Source organism: Ambystoma mexicanum, chromosome 11 (assembly GCF_040938575.1).
Source record: "Ambystoma mexicanum isolate Mex_15411 chromosome 11, UKY_AmexF1_1, whole genome shotgun sequence".
Taxonomy (NCBI): Eukaryota; Metazoa; Chordata; class Amphibia; order Caudata; family Ambystomatidae; genus Ambystoma; species Ambystoma mexicanum.
Window position 1 is genome coordinate 261663067 of NC_090934.1, and position 14562 is coordinate 261677628.

Below are 14562 nucleotides of genomic sequence, written 5' to 3' on the forward strand. Positions count from 1 at the left end.
AGATCAGAATCATTAGAGACTGGCAGAGAGACGACCGAAACAAGGTGTGGATGCCAATGGATAGAGCGGTAGTTGCGGGGCATCTGGAGGGAATGCTTTGGAAACCAAAGGCAGAGAGAACCCCCCCAAATGTATGCAAGTGATATTACGTCGGCTGCGGAAGAAGCGTGGGACGCTGCAGCAACAGGATCCCAGATCACCACATTCCCTTCCCCATATACCCCTATCTTTGAGAACCCACAATTCACTCCAGGGTGCAAGAACATAATATTTGATGCACGGTACAGAGGTGGCTGTCGAATGATACGATATATGTATCAGGAGGGTCAAGTTAAGGACTTTGAGAGGTGTAAGGTGGACTTTAACTTAGAGGAACGCCACAGATATGGGTACATACAACTGCGACACTGGCTTTCCTACCCTGTAATGCGTCAGGCAGGCACACAATCGCTGACTCCTTTTGAAAAGTATTTAGACATGCACACAGGAGATAGGGGACTAATGGAGTCCATCTACAGATTCATAAAGGGGGGGGAAATCCCCCCACCACCCCCGTCCAGGAAATACATGAAGAAATGGCAGGATGACACGGGGACAGACATTGGAGAGCAGGATTGGCAACAGTAGTAGAGTCAAATACCAAAATTAACCTGGTCCATCCAGGTTCGCGAGATCTGGGTAAAATTATTAGTCCAGTGGCATCTAACCGTGATCAGATTGAATAAGATCTATCCGACATCGTCCTGGGAGTGCTGGAGAGCCTGTGGGGGAATTGGCACTTGGGCCCACATTTGGTGGGTATGCCCAAAATTGAACACATTCTGGACTCGAATACGGTGAGCAGTGGTCCACACTTAAGGGAACGTGGGGGGCAAGAACAGAGGGCTTGACATGATGGGACTGGGGGGAATCCTGGGAGACATTCCCACCAGGTCCCGCCGGAAGGTTTATGTTATTATGATGTCAGCAGCCCTGGTGCTGGCACATAGATGGAAGTCCTGAGAACCACCACAAGAGCACGAGTGGCTTACAAAAATGTGGTCGGTGCTAGCTATGGAGTGGCTCACCTACTCAATACAAGGAGAGCATATGAAATTCAGGACGGACTGGGCTGAATTGATAGGATATCGAAAGGAGGGCGCATATAGAGCTTGGTGCCCGAAGTCTATGACGTTGCTGGGAATTATAGAACCTCAGGAAGAATCAGATCCATAATCTGGGCAAAGGGAGAATTGTTCGTCCAGTGACCCTCGAATAGAAGTCACCTTGTGACTTTTTATGACTTTCTACAAACTCTGCTGAGAAAACAATAAGATGGGCTGCTTCTCCTGGATCAAGAGGGAGGGAGGGAAGAGGGAGAGGGGGGCGGGGGGAGTTACTTTTGTTTCCATTGGTTGAATGTTGTTGGTTGTTGATATAAGAAATGTTAAAATCAAGTTAAAAAAAAAAACAAGGATAGAAAACCATGAAACCTCTATTGGTCATTAGATACAATCCAAATTGGGAAACCATAGACTTGGCGGTACATTTAGTCAATTATTCAGCGGAGGCAATGTTGGCTAGATAAGGTTTAAACTCCGACCATACATCAGCGGGTGGGATGTGGGGGCTAGTGAGTTTATTTACATCTCCTTGCAGTTTTGAGCCCAGATAAGTGCCGCTAATCAAGCTTTGACATTAGGCGGGGTAGCCTTCCGCCAGCTCAACAGTATACATCGCTTGGCCATCATGCAACCTGTATTCACAAATGAGTGGAGTCTCTAGTTAGGTACGTTCCCCACATACCAAATAGCACTCCCAGTGCCGAGCTCCCCAGGGGAGAGTCGATCACTTCCGATAGTCTTTAGCACAGCGACCCAAAATGTTTCTGGGTTGGCACAGGACCAGAACATGTTAATGTGGTCCGCCTGGTCATAACAGCATCTGGGACAACAGTGCTCCGCTCCTTGGTACATCCTGCCAAGTTTCATCGGGGTATAGTACAGTCTATTCAGCAATTTCGAAGGGATTGTGTCCTCCAACGTATTCCTTATCTTTGATAGATCATCTCCCAGCTTGCTGGACTCAGAATTTTTCTTTCAGTAGAGGGCGCTGCGTGTCGACGTCCCTCGGTGCCGACGTCACCATATAAATAGACTCGCTCAGCGTCTGTTGCTCAGTTCCGTTTTTCCGCGCTTCGTGGGGCCTTGGAATATCGTTGCTCAGTTCTTCAGTCAAATATATCGATATAGTCCTCCTGAATACCGACTCGTACTCGATGGCTTCCTCACCCGAACCGACGACTCCACGGTCCGGCTTCAAAAAATGTCGAGACTGTGGAAAGAAAATGTAGTTGACGGATCATCACAGGATCTGTTTGTGGTGCCTGGGAATCGAGCACCATTGCTCCGAGTGCGAGGACTGAACCCATGTCCATGACAGCGAAAGCCTTGAAGGAGCGTAAGGGGAAGCTCGAGAGAGATAAGGCAGTTAAAACTTCTTCGAAGGTTTCCTCGGCGGAGTCGAGACATTCGTCTCCTCGCCATCATAAAAGACATTCTCGTTCTAGATCTCAAATCAGTTCCCATCACTCTTCGAGAGCTAAGCATTCAAACAATAGACATCGAAGATCCCCTTCCTCGTTTTAGTCTTCTTCTGTTTCCCCAAAAAGGGTCTCCTGTCCCACTAAACATAGCTCTCAGGCTGAGTGGGAGGAATTCAGGAAAAAGATGCTAAGCATCTTCGAGAAAGCGCCCTCCACCCCCTCGAAGACTGCTGAGGGTGATACCCTGGGTGAAAGACCCGAAAAATCAAAAAGCAGCGAGTCGCAGTACCCGGCGAAAGAAGCCACTCAAGAGCGTCACAAACCTTCGAGTAAAGGCAAAGTTGCGTCTTCGACGCTGTCGTCGAGGATCCCTTCCCTTCAACACAAAGATCGGCGTCGTCGACACCGTTTTCGAAGGGTTCTTCGATGCACAGGTCAGTCGAGTCGACGCTGTCTTCGACGTCGACGCCGAGAAAGGACAAACCCACGGCCACCTCACAGCTAGTGGCCATACCCAGAGCCTCGAGCACGAGAATGTCGTCGACAACCTCGAGTAGAATCCCGATACTCTCCAGTTCATCGAGGCCTCTACCACCTTTCTCGACGCCTTTTTCGATGGCTTCGAAGCCTTTAACGTCTGCGTCGACAACATTGACGTTTTCTCAGCCAATAATGACAAATCTGGCTCCTTCTGCTCTGGATATGGGATTTATACAATTTTCAAGACCTGACCACTCCAGGGTCTTATCTTCTATTTATGAAGTAGGGGAGGATTCAGATCAGGAAAGACCTTTTGAGTTGCAGAGATCTGCAACTCCTGCACTAGAGGAATTTACCTCTGAGGAAGGTAGGTTGAAAGACCTCCATGAAACCCTACACGAAGCAAGTGGGTTGGACACTTCCCCAGAAGTGGAATTTTCCACACCAGAACCTGCTGAAACCCCTTACAGAACCTTGATGGCAAGGATAATAGAGTTTATGTGATGGTCCACACCCTCACCTGCTTTTCAGCAAGACGACCTCACAGACATCTTGGTCAAAGGTCCACAGGAGGATCCTGTAGTGCCATTTCATGCAGCATTACAAAGGAGAATATTGGCAAACTGGGAAACACCTGAGGTTATCCCGGCAGTTAACAAGAAACTATCAGCTAAATATCGGGTGTCTTCTGCTGACCCTGAATATTTATCCAAACACCCAACTCCGGAGAGTCTGGTTGTTCAGGCAGCTACTTCAGCAGGTAGTAAATCGGCTTACCCTACTGTTCCACAGGACAGGGATGATAAGAGATATGACTCTATGGCCAAAAAAGTATTTTCCGCATGTAGCATGGCGTTGAAATCCATCAATTCTACTTGTACCCTCGCAAGGGTCAGCCACACAGTTTGGGAGTGTGCTTCATCAGCGGCTGACTGCCTCCCGGAGGGAGAAGAAAGGGAAGCGTTTCTCAACATCATTAAGGATGGTAAGGATGCAATGTGCAAATCCCTTCAGACTGGCATCGATTCTGCTGATAGTATCAGCAGGGCCATGGGGGCAAGTACAACAACCAGGAGATTTGCTTGGTTGCGAAAGTCTGGTTTTGCTCCAGATGTGCAAAGCAGACTCTTGAATATGCCCTTTGACGGCTCTTCTTTGTTTGGTAAGAAGGCGGACGACAGTTTAGAAAAACTACAAACATCAAAGGCAGCAGCAAAATCCTTAGGAGCTGCAATCCGTCAGACACCATATCGCCCCTCAGGAACCTCGTGGAGAGGTAAGTCCTTTTGCTTCTATTCCGTATTCGGAAAGAGCAGAGGACAGCCAGTTCAAAGGGGTCAGAAGAAATTCACCCGAGGTGGACGGGGTAAAAACACAAAAGCCGCAGCAGCAGCAGGTGCCTCTTTACCCTCGGCATTTGCATCAGCCGCCTCCAAACCGCTCTGAGGACTCTCTTCACAAAACACCAGTAGGGGGCAGGTTAACTCAACATCTGACGGAATGACAGGCTATTACGTCAGATGCTTGGGCATTGGAAACAGTTGCCCAAGGTTACTGCCTGCCTTTTCTACGCATCCCTCAGAGTCATCCACCGGGGAACAGCTCTCTGAGAGTTCCAGATCCGCTCCTCTTGCAGATAATTGTTGACCTACTAGAGAAAGGTGCCATAGAACCGGTACCTGTATCGGAGAGGAACAAGGGCCGGTACTCCCCCCCTACTTTCTCATACTGAAGAAAGACAGAGGACTGAGACCTATCTTGGACTTACGAGAATTGAGCAAGTTCCTCAGGAAGGACAAGTTCAAGATGGTAACTCTCTCTCGGATCCTTCAGGCGCTCCAGCTCCAGGACTGGCTGGTATCTCTGGACCTCCAGGATGCTTATTTCCATGTGCAAATCCATTTCAAACACAGGAAATACCTGAGGTTCGCAATTGGCGGCTCTCATTATCAATTTTGAGTTCTGCCATTTGGGCTGACCTCCGCCCCGAGGGTCTTCACCAAGCTAATGTCGGTCGTGGCGGCAAGTCTAAGGAGGGAAGGGATCCACGTCTACCCCTACCTGGACGATTGGCTGATCAGAGCTGTATCTTCGGAACAAGCTCAGATCCAGCTAGATTATGTCTGGCACTTCCTTCACAAACTGGGCTTCTCCCTCAATTTAAAGAAGTCACAGATGATACCATCACAGAGACTCCAGTTCATTGGAGCGGTCCTGGACACTTCCCTGGGAAAAGCCTCGCCACCAGAGGTGAGGGCTCAAGATATTCTGCGGATGGGTCACCAAGTTTCAAAATGCCCAACGTCTCCCAGCCTTCGACTTTTTGAGGTCGCTAGGCCTCATGGCTGCCTGCATCTTCCTTGTGCCAGAGGCTCGCCTGAGAATGAGATCTCTTCAGTGGGCACTGAGAACTCAGTGGTCGCAATTCTCAGGGAGAATGACAGACCTCCTTCAGATTCCGGACAAGGTGGCTCGAGACCTTCAGTGGTGGGCCTGCCAGAAAAACATCTTGAAGGGGAAACTGTTTTGGCAACCATGGCCGGAGATAACAGTAGTCACAGATGCCTCACTCACGGGGTGGGGAGCCCATACCAACGACTTGACCATCAGCGGTCGTTGGTCTCCATCGGAGTCCAGACTACATATCAACCTGTTAGAGCTGAGAGCAATCAGACTAGCGCTGAAAGCTTTTCTGCCATCTGTACAGGGGAAAAATGTCCTGATAATGACGGACAACACAGTGGCCATGCACTACCTCAACAAAAGAGGAGGCGTAGGATCACAACCACTGTGCAGAGAGGCAATGCAGATCTGGTTTTGGGCAATCCAAGAAGGAATCTCTCTATCGGCAGTCCACCTAGCCGCAGAGAAGAACTTGACGGCGGATGCTCCGAGCAGGCAGGGCACAGTCTCCCACGAGTGGGAACTAGCTCAGGAAGTCCTTCAGGAGATCTTTGCCCTTTGGGGAACCCCTCACGTGGATCTGTTTGCCACTAGTACCAACAGAAAGTGCGATCTGTTTTGTTCAAGGGAATTTCCCCCGAGAGGAGCTCTACGAGACGGGTTTTCATTCCTCAAATGATCAGGAGGTTTAGAAGATTCCGGAGAACCATGATCCTAATTGCCCCTGACTGGGCCAGAAGAACGTGGTACCCGGACCTTCTGGACATGTCATCTGCCCTCCAATTCGTCTTCCACTCACGGAGAATCTTCTCTCACAGAAGGGAGGTCAGGTTTTCCATCCAGACATCAGAACCCTCAACCTTCATGCCTGGCTTCTGAAAGGTTGAGATACAAGGATTTGGACCTCCCTGATGACGTCATGGAAGTGTTGCTTTCGGCCAGAAGGCCAGCAACAAAGTCTTTATACCGCTGCCGTTGGAACAAGTTTTGCATCTGGTGTAGAGAAGAGAATATCGACCCCTTTTCATGTGGTACACCAACGCTGTTATCCTTTCTACTCTACTTGGCAAATTCAGGCCTTCAAGTTGGCACTATCAAGGGCTATCTCGCAGCGCTATCGATCTTCAAGCGCACTGCGGAGGAACCTTTGTATTTCAAATTACCCTTAGTAATACAATTTTTAAAGGGATTAAATAATGTCTACCCTGCAAAACCTTTCCCGGTTCCTTTACGGGACTTAAATTTAATCTTAAATTTCCTGATCGGTACTCCTTTCAAACCACTCCACTCTTGTTCGCTAAGATTTCTCACCCTTAAAACTGTCTTATTAGTGGCTTTAACATCTGCTAGAAGGGTGAGCGAATTACAAGCTCTATCTTGTAAACCCCCTCATACAATTTTTCATAAAGACAAGGTTGTCATACAGTTGAAGCCTAATTTCCTCCCAAAGGTGGTTTCTGAATTCCACATCACTCAGAAAATTACTTTACCTTCATTCTATCCGCCTCCCCATCCGGGGAAAGAGGAAGAAAGGCTACATAGGCTGGACCCAAGGCAGGCTTTAAGCTTTTACATCAGCAGACTTGCTAGGATTAGGCAAGCAGACCAACTGTTCGTGGGTTACTCGGGGCACAAGTTGGGAATACCGATAACAAAACAAACCATTTCCAGATGGATTATTTTGGCCATCCTGGAATGTTACAAACTGGCAGGAAAAGAGCCTCCTCAAAATCTTAGGGCTCATTCAACCAGGGGTATCGCAGCCTCCTCGGCCCTCCAAAGGGGGGTTCTGGTTCGAAACATATGTGCGGCTGCTATATGGTCGTCCGCACATACCTTCACAAGATTTTACAACCTGGATTCCTCCTCCAGTCAAGAGACTAGGTTTGGCAAAGCCCTATTACATTCGGTTCATTCCTAAAAGGAAACGGGGCGTTTTACTCCCACCTCCTATTGCACACCACTGCTATGGGAGTCTATCAAAGATAAGGAATACGTCGGAGGACACAATCCCTTCGAAGAACAAGTTACTTCTTACCTTGTAACGTTGTTTCGATGGGATGTTCCGACATATTCCTTATCGCGCCTACCATCCATCCCTGCAGTAATACTTCCCTTGTGGTTGCAGTTTACGCTCCTTCAAGGTCAATAACCAATTCATATAAAACAACTGTTAATGTTAAAACGGAACTGAGCAACGGACACTGCGCAAGTCTATTTATACGCGTGGTGACGTCGGAGCCGATACGGAGGCCGTCAAGGGACATCGGTTCGAGGGACGTCGATGCGCAGCGCCCTCTACTAACATTTTTTCCAAGGCCAGCAAGCTGGGAGATTATCTATCAAAGATAAGAATACTTCGGAGGAACATCCCATCGAAAGAATGTTACAAGGTAAGAAGTAACTTGTTCTTATATTGCATACATCTAAACATAAAATGTAGGGAGACATTTTTGGTGTGCTCACACATTCGCTTCCATTGAATATCAGATAATTCAATCCCAAAATTGTCAGCCCAGCTATTACGTACCCCTGAGGTCGAGGGTGATTGTTTATTCACAAGCGGGGGACTTTCAAGTTTGTTCATGTATGTTACGAGTATATGAAAGGGAGAATAAAAATCCAATATTTAAGAAACCAAGTATTTTAGCCAGGAAGGCTACAAAGACAGACCCATCAAAGGTGGGTTGGAGCTCACACCTAAAAAGCCCTGGCAGGAGAATATACCATATACACTTCCCAAGGGTACCTTGTTAAGTTTGATCCTCCAGGCCATGATACCATATCTCTACAAAACTGTGATCAAGACAAATAGTCCCAGACAGAGCTAGAACTACATAAATGAATGTCTTCATACTTTCTTTTGTTAACACAAATACAAACCACGTGTTAACCAACGGCCCAAAAATAAGAACACTTGCCGAATTACGGGACGAGCTGCATGCAGGAAGAAAGCTGCGTTAAAAAAGTCTCTTGTGGCACCATCTCGCTTTCACTGTCCTCTATTACCTTGATGTATCGGACATAGGTTGCCATTGCGACTTTGGCGTCCGATGCATTCCTGTTCCAGCGTGTGACGTTTATGGGGAGGAGTATGTTTCCATGTCAACCCATAAAATACTTCCGGCTTGCGCAGATCACTGCTGCTGATTTTGCAAAAGATTACGGCTTCGTACTCTTTGGCACTCTTTATTGTATCCTTGTGTTTTGTGCCTTGTCTTGCTTTCCAGTTTTTCCATTTCCGACCCGGGCCATTGTAACGAATTGCCTTTTGCCTGCTGAACTGATAGCTTGCCGCCCGCATGTTGACAAACCCGGAACGCCTCTGCGATTCCCTTGCCTGCTAATTGGAGACCTCTCTGCCTGCACGTTATCAGACTCGGAACGCCCCTGGAATCCCACTATCTTCAGTCTCCATTTTCTTTGACTCTGGATTGTTACTTACCTGCTCATTTCAACAACCGGAACATCCACTCCAATACCTAGACCTGTTGACTACGCTGCATTTTCACATCCACTTTGGATTGGCTTCATTGAAACATTTCCACACTGCACCAGTGTATTTCTTCAAGGCGCCATGAATTGGAGACTGCACATTACTTGGCGCTCAGGTCGTTAGGCGTCCTCGTGCCGGCGGGACAGTCCTGGGACTAGATACTTTCGTTTCCGTCCAGCGTCGTCGTGCCGTCGGGTTAGATAATACACTGGTTATTCTGTGGGACTATCCAAGTCTAGCAGGAGTCCGTCCTGGTATGTCACTGTCCTTGACAGTATTCTTCTACCTTGATGTCTGTGAATTGCTTTTAGCTTATCTTGCATCTTGTTATTCTTTAGTGTTATCATTTTGATGGGAATTGAAGCCTCCTAAACCACACTAGAAAACCTGATCTAACTTTAGGTTAGTGTCTTGCCAGTTCTTCTCTAAAGATTAAAGCCCTGCTAGTTCTTGCACAATTTGATTATCCTTGACCTGCAGACTAACGTGCCATTGTTCCTTTACAGAGCCTGGTCCTTCGTCTGGTGTTCCATCTTTCGACTAATTGGCTCCTCTGGGTTTAACCTCGGGTACCCAGAGGATTACATTGGTAGGTAGAACTCTACTACTACACAACGAGTTCAACTACCCTGGAAACTGACAACTACCTTCACGTTACAGAAGCACACCCAGTTTAATTGCCGGGATAACACACTCAAAATAAATAAACTACTGTCATCCACCTATATCTAATAACATAAATGTGTCTATTTATTCAACTATCCATCGACACGTGTTTCAGCCGGTTCTCGTTGGCCATATAATCAAGCTAAATATTGCTCCGGCCTTCATCAGGACAGGAATGGAATCTAAATGATGTTACCACTCCAAGTACAACTTTGTATTCACCGGTGTCCAAAATAAAAACAAATTAATCTTGATTACATCTTCTGTCTATAGTATACTGTTTAAGAGGACTAAAGTTAGACAATTTAATTCCAACTCAATGTATCGCACTGGTGTGTAACTTTTTCTTGTTGCGCACACTTCATTCGATTTTCTTTCCCCTTCTGTGCCAGCCCACCAGACGATCTGACCCATTTTTCACAATACCTTTTCCTGTGGGTACAAGATACAAGGGGAGAAGTGTCAGCTCCTGTAGTAGGCAAAACATCCCTTACATTGTGACACCTCACCACCACAGCTCTTAAAGGGATGGTCTAGTAAAAATTTTTATTTCAAAAATAGATAGGCCACATAAAAAATAAAATACTAGCATCCTCTGTTTTAAAACTTCCTATGTAAAATTTTGAGCTATTCAAGCTCAAAATTCGAAAAAGCAAGCACAGGGGCACAGCCATTTTGTGAAATGGAGGCCCTCCTGTGCTGGCTTTTGCGGCACTAATGAAGGAAAAGCCAGCCAGCTGTAGTAAACAAAGTCTACCGCTGGGTGGCTTTCCCTTCATTAGTGCCGGGACTCAGAGGACGCGGACCGGAGACCAGAGCAGGAACCCTGCAGCTGAATCTCGGTAAGTGCTTTTGAAGCGACCGCAAACATAAATACAACGTTATTGTGTTGGAAAACGCTGCGGTTTTAAAACCGCAGCGTTTTCCAACACAACCGCGTTGTCTGCCTGAATCTGCTTTACCATTTGGGGCTCACGGGCTCCCCACGGGGAGCCCGAGAGCCCCAAATGGAAAAGCAGATTTAGGCAGACACAACGCGGCATTGCGGAAAACAACCGCGTTGTGTCTGCCTGAATCTGCTTTCCCATTTGGGGCTCTCGGGCTCCCCACGGGGAGCCCGAGAGCCCCAAATGGGAAATCAGCTGCAGGTAGAAACACTACGCGGCATGTAAACATAACCGCGTGTGTTGGAAAACGCTGCGGTTTTAAAACCGCAGCGTTTTCCAACACAATAACGTTGTATTTATGTTTGCGGTCGCTTCAAAAGCGACCGCAAACATAAATACAACGTTTTTAAAGCTGCGGTTTTATTTCTAAGTTTTCCAGGCTCCTCCAGCCCGGAAAACTTAGAAAAAAAACCACAGCTAGTGCTTATTTTTTGTAAAAAAAATAAATAGCACTTACCTAGATTCAGCTGCAGCTTTCCTGCTCTGGTCTCCGGTCCGCGTCCTCCGAGTCCCGGCACTAATGAAGGGAAAGCCACCCAGCAGTAGACTTGTTTACTACAGCTGGCTGGCTTTTCCTTCATTAGTGCCGCAAAAGCAAAAGCCAGCACAGGAGGGCCTCCATTTCACAAAATGGCTGCGCCCCTGTGCTTGCTTTTTCGAATTTTGAGCTTGAATGGCTCAAAATTTTACATAGGAAGTTTTAAAACAGAGGATGCTAGTATTTTATTTTTTATGTGGCCTATCTATTGAAATAACATTTTTTACTAGACCATCCCTTTAACAATCTTACCTGTGGCTTCTCTGTTATGTGCCACCTCTAACGACGTTCGTAAAATGGGGTATCCATGGTTGCCTGGTTGACTGGCAGCAAATTGATCAGAAAACGCCCCCATTTCTGCTTTTACTCTGTAAAGGAACCCAATGACAGAGCTCTTAGTATGCACCGACCACTTCAGTGCCTTAATAGAACAATGTACTATAGAATAATAGCTTACTTCTGGGCGTAGGCTGTCGTCACTTCACCAGCGCCTGCTGCTGCATATGTGTTCGTTACTTGCCTCTGTATGATGTGCTGTTCCATACTAGAACCAATCTGTAGAAACATCCAGTACGGCACTCGTTTTATTAACCTTCCTTTCATTGCTGGCAAAATGATGCACATATGGCAGCATTCCACCATTCCTCTCACTAAGCTACATGAGCCCCCTCTGTGACTCATGGTACATGGGTCCTATCTACAGCGTTAGTCACCTCTATTATGCGTGCATGGAATATACCAGGCAGTTATACGTTTGTGCATTCAAGAGAAGCCTTGGCAGGAGAGTATACCAGGCAGTTCCAAGTACGAGATTACAGAAAGCCCTGGTAGGAGAGTACTCCAGGCAATTACAAGTGTGTGTTTTCAAGAAGCCCTGGCAGGAGAGTATACCAGGCAATAGCAAATGTGTAAAGGAGTTCCTGGTAGGGTAATGCACCAGGCAAGTGAAAGTGAATAATATACAAGAAATAGCCAGTGGGCTGTGTTGGTCTAAGAGACTGGAGAACAAAGAATCATGGCAGGAGAGTTCACCTGGTGTTCCGACCATACATACAAGAAAGACAATCATCTTAAAGATATCATTTGTTGTTGACTGTAAAATAGTAGGATGTAGCCGGATGTAGGTTTAGCAATTTTAAGATTTATTGCAGCGTTAACTTAAACACCAGCTCTCCTTGTAAACAGTATTAGTTTTCATGAGGTTTGGTTTCCGTGAAAGGGTTAATGAAGTCCAGAGTTCAAAAGAAGCTCCACTTGGCTTCTCGCATCTTTAAAAGGGAAAATAAAGTCAACTTAATTCTTTTTCTCCACGGACCTTAGCCTTCAGTCTGACTCACCCTCTGTTCACGGGGTTAAGAAAACAAAAAGACAAAAATCCACACGGAAGGCACAGTCCTTGATTAATGGTTGACGGCTGGCGCTTCTCCTCAGCAAGTCCGCCTCTGATAGGGATCTCCCCTGTGCCTCTCAGTGAGCCTTCTAGTACGCCCAGTCGCAATCACCTTTCCATTCCTCTCTGGTCTCCGGCTCGACTTGCAGCTGTAATCAGAAACACCTGGTGAGCTCTCTGTTGCTGCATTTAAGCCCCTCTCTGCTCCTCCCCTCCCTTCAGTCTCCAGCCAGTTTTCCCTCCCATTCCCCACACCTGCAGGGCGTTTTCTCTCCTCATTCCACCTAGTTTCATGCACTGTTTGACCCCACCCTGTATGTTTCTGGGGCCACCCCTCTATATGCGGGCTGTCTGCATTGTACCAGTGGCAGTCTCTGGTACACTTATTTCCATGCTGTATGATTGGGTTGTACCTATGCCGTTTTCCCTTTTTAATTCTGTCTCTGCCCCCTCCTTGGTTTCGTTTCTCGTGGTGGTTTCTGGGACATGTAGTTTTCTTTTGATTTGCTGTGTTAACCTTTTGTTGGCTAGGTCTCATTACTAGAATAGGGTCCTCCCTTGGTTCTGTTGCCTCTTTGACCACCTCACACCCAACGGAACGTCAAGAACTGTTACTTATAACGCAAGAAAGCTACGAAGAATCCAAGGAAGGGAAGAACCCTCTGGAGCAAGGCTATCTAATCTTTGAGACATTTCTTTTTGTGGAAATTATACATATATATTTTTTTTTAATAATTAAAATCCACTCAAAGCCAACAACACTATCCTTTTTGCTTTAAAATTCCTTTGTTTAGAATGTGAAGGTCAGAATAGTACTTTGGACACAGGACAGTGTTGTTTGGACATTCTGACACTGACAGATCCTCAGTTTTGAGTTTAGCTAGATAAACTCTGCTGGTGCAGGGCCACAAAGGCCTTTTCCCAACCTCTTTTGTGTTGTCTTCAGCTAAAATCATGTCTAACTTGTGTCTGACTATTATTCCTGAATCCTCAGTACCTAGGCAATCCAACAAACAATTCTCATGCGATAAGATAGAGTTACTTGGATGGTCAACATTTTCTCCCAAATGATTGTACAGCTGGCCAGATCCAGGCCACATGTACAAAATTGATGTGTGTTCTGTTGCATCGAGGACAGTTATGTTTTAAAGTTGCGTTACATTTATTGGGGTATAGTAATTCTTCTTCATATATTTAAATTGCAGTAGCTTGTGCCTGTAACTAAGCGAGACATGCCTTCCATACTTGTGTTTATTTGAGGGAGGCACAGCGCTTCAACTGGAATCACAATACAGAATATCTGTAGGTAGAGCAATCCTGTTTCAAAGTGCTTTGCTAAAGTAGGATAGTAGAGTGACAATGGTGCAAAAAGTTGATAAAGGGGAACGTTTTGAACTTCTGAACTGTTAGTTTGTAATGTCTGCGCTTCATGTTCCAACACATACTACACATCATTTCTACATAATAGCTAATATATAGGGACAGTTGCCACCAAGGAACCTAATTGAGGCTACTGTAGATCTCAAGAATTCTCGCGAGAGATAGTAGGCACACGCTTATGATATGATAGGTTATTTATAACAAGCTTAATACCCAGAGGTTTCTGAGCGTGGACCCGGGGATCGAACCTGTGTTGCTTCGTGTCATCTTGCTTCCAAGGCGAGCACGTTGCCCCTGAGCTATCCTCCCCTTGTGGTGATATTTAGCCTGATGTGGTGTTGGCATTTTGTGGTGGGCTGTCCAGGGAAGAATTTGTAGATTTGTAGATTAGTAGGAATTTAGAGGGACTGGTGTTGTATAGAGAGCAGGTTATTTTATACTGAGAGGGTGGGCAGGGGTGAGAGAGGAGCTAGGTACATTTTAAAGCAGATGAGTGGTGAAGTTGTGTGTGTCTTTTTGATGGGAGAAAGATTAATAAATGGGGAGCAGTTAATAGGCTAGTACAGTTGGCCAGTATGTTGAGATCAGTGTTTAAGTATAATAAAAAGTAAAGTAAGGGTGGATTGTCCAGATGTTTAAAAAGTTTACCCTGCCTGCAGTCGCAGTGCCACCGATAAAGTTTGGAGTTTGACTTCACTATCAAAATAAAGAAAATCATGTTGTAAGCCATAGGGGACA

The 14562-nt window shown here is 46.3% G+C and overlaps 1 protein-coding gene across 11 annotated transcripts in view; it reads left to right on the forward strand.

Annotated features, from left to right (window-relative positions):
* The window catches only part of EPB41 (erythrocyte membrane protein band 4.1), a 2030480-nt gene that overhangs the window by 447639 nt on the left and 1568279 nt on the right, over window positions 1-14562 (forward strand). The window lies entirely within an intron of this gene.